This window comes from Chrysemys picta, chromosome 1, assembly GCF_011386835.1.
Source record: "Chrysemys picta bellii isolate R12L10 chromosome 1, ASM1138683v2, whole genome shotgun sequence".
In the NCBI taxonomy this organism is placed as follows: domain Eukaryota; kingdom Metazoa; phylum Chordata; order Testudines; family Emydidae; genus Chrysemys; species Chrysemys picta.
The window spans coordinates 291,230,751-291,233,782 of NC_088791.1; positions in this window are offsets into that span (position 1 = coordinate 291,230,751).

Sequence of the window (3,032 nt, forward strand, 5' to 3'; positions counted from 1 at the left end):
AGTCAAGCAATCACGATCAGGGGACCCAGAACTCCAAAGGGGCAGAGGAACCAAGTGGTCTGTAGCCCCTGGGGCAGGGCAGAGCAAGGCAAACACTCAATCTATGGCCACTGAGCCTTCTGGCTGGGCAGACAATGGAAGTTGGGAGAGCTCTGACTCTCAGGACAGGGCAGAGCAAACAAACTGTCTGTAGCCCCTGGGGTGGGGCAGAGCAAATGAATTTATTACAGTCTATAGCTGGAGCTCCCAGTAGCAATGCCTAGTGGCAAGTGTGGAGGGGGTGGGGGATTAGAGGAACCCAGGCCCATCATACTCCACTGAGTTCCGACCCAGGATCCTATGAAGCCAGTAAATTCCTGATTAAGGATTCAGACATCGACTCCTAACACATCCCCTGGGTCACTTCCTACCAAAAAGCCCACCTCTGGCATCTCCTCAGCTGACATCAGCTTGGCATCCCAGCTGGTCATCCACAGTGTAGTCCAGGTCCACTGTCCCTACAGCCTGGAGAGTCTACAGTTCCTCTGCAGGAGCCTGCAGCACACATCCTTCCTCCTGCTCTGCCAGCTCTGACTGAGCTGGGCTGCCTCCTTTTATCTGTTTCTACCACCTGGAGTAGCAGGGACAAGAGGGGGGAGGTGTTCTCCTGGGCCCAGAGTGATTGGTCAGCAGTGTCGGGTTGATACACCTCGTCACACACCTTCCCCCTCAAGTGAGAACCTCCCTCGTCTTCCTCCCCTCCCACTCGGGAAAAGAAGTCAGCATTCGGCTGGGCGGTGAAGTACCTCAAACTCATAGGGCTGCAGGGAGAGGTACCACCTCATAATCCTGGCATTAGCGCCCTTCATAGAGTGGATCCATTGAAGAGGCCATAGATCTGTGATGAGCTGGAATGGGTTCCCCAGCAGATAATAATGTGGGGCTTCAATGGCCCATTTCACCACCAGTGCCTCCTTTTCCATTGTTGAATATCTTGTCTCATGGTGAAATAACTTTCTACGTAGGTAGAGTAATGGCTGTTCTTCCCCATCCTGCTCCTGGGATAGGATGGGTTGGGGTCAGGGGAATTTGCAAGTACCCTTTCATCAGATCCAGTGTAGCTATAAACTCAGCATTCCCTACTCTGAGCTCCTCTACCCAAGGCATACGGTAGGCGTTGAATTGGGAGATCACACTGACTTTCCAGAAGTATGTGCAGAACCTCATGGATCCGTCAGGTTTTGGAACCAGGACGATGGGGCTCCTCCACTCACTGCGAGATTCGTCTATGACCCCCAGGGCCAGCGTCGCCTCAAGTTCTTCCCGGACGACACCCCACATCTTCCTGAGCAGTGTCCAATGATAGTCTTGCACCTGCTGCCGCTATGACAGTCGCAGTCATCAAACGCAATTGGATAGCTTTGGTGTATCAGGTTGCATAGTCTACCACTACCAGTATGTGGCGGAATTGTTGTACTTAAACTACTGCACAGGATCTTTTCACAGGGAATAAGGCAGAGTGCCTATTTTATTGGTAATACATGTATCATATGCATAAGGTATATATTACACTCATGCACTCACACACACACACACAAGCATACTCCATCTTGTTGTTGTTACCAACTAGTTGCTCCCCTTAACTTCACTGGCCAGGTGCGTTAGATGGGGGAGGGGTGAAGCCGGGCTTCTGTTGATCCGGCTCGATGCTCCCATGTTAATAAGATGAGACTCAGGGTCCTCTGCAAGACACCTCACATTTATAGCGGCTTCCCTCTCATGCAAATCTAGACCAGATTCAAAATCTGTATCTGTGTCCATTGGTCCTTGTGCTGCTTCATTCTGGGTGTTGTCCCAATGCTGTTAAAAGAGGGTGTTTTCAAACGAAGGTGCTTGCTTTTAACCCCCAAGGCCGTCAATATGTCTGATCTTCTTTAATGAGCCCACTTGACAAGTTTTATTGTTCTTGGGTCTGGCTTCCATCCCCTCTCCAACTGTTGCTGCTGTATGGAGGTGCTTGCTTGGAACGGCCTTCCGAGGGAAACGGTGGGAGCGAAGGACCTGTCTGGTTTTAAGATTAAGTTAGATACGTTTATGGAGGGAATGGTTTAATGGAAAAACATGATTTTAGCCAAAGGAATACCGAGCCATGGCAGGTAAATAGTATAATGGCTAACAAGGGTCAGGCTGGAGACTCTTGCCTACATGCTCGGGGTTTCACTGATCGCCATATTTGGGGTCGGGAAGGAATTTTCCTCCAGGGTAGATTGGCAGAGGCCCTGGAGGTTTTTCGCCTTCCTCCGCAGCATGAGGCAGGGATCGCTAGCAGGAGGGTTCTCTGCCAATTGAAGTCACTAAGCCACAGGATTTGGGGACTTCAACAGCAGAGTCAAGGGAAGGGGTAGGGACGGCTTTGTGGCCTGCAGCATGCAGGGGGTCAGACCAGATGATCATAATGGTCCCTTCTGACCTTAAAGTCTATGAGTCTATGAGTCTATGCTTTCCATGCCTTACTCATTCACACCTCGTTCATTCAACAGGGCAATTGATTAAAAGGTGGGGAGGAGAGATCTTATTCAACTCCTAGCAAAAAGACATTTTTTAACATTATACCAAGGCTCAATACAAAGTTTTCTACATAAGGATCTGATACAAAGTTGTATGATAATAGAGGAATAATACAAAGTCATATGAAAGTTATGTGAAGATGCTTAATGCAGAGATTTATCTACAGAATCCTGACCTGCTTTTCTCTAAGCATCCCACCAGGTCCATACTGATCCTTTCAAAAGGCACTCCGAACACAGGGAGAGGGATCAGGGGTGCCTTGGGTATTCCTTTAGGGCCAGCATGTTGGCATTCCAGACAGGAGGCACAAAATAACTCACTTCCTTGTGAATGCTAGGACAGAAAAATCTAAGGGCCACCTGCTGTAAAGTCGTCTTCCACCCCAGGTGTCCATCCCAGGGCACTGGGATTTTAGCCAAAGGAATACCGAGCCATGGCAGGTAAATAGTATAATGGCTAACAAGGGTCAGGCTGGAGACTCTTGC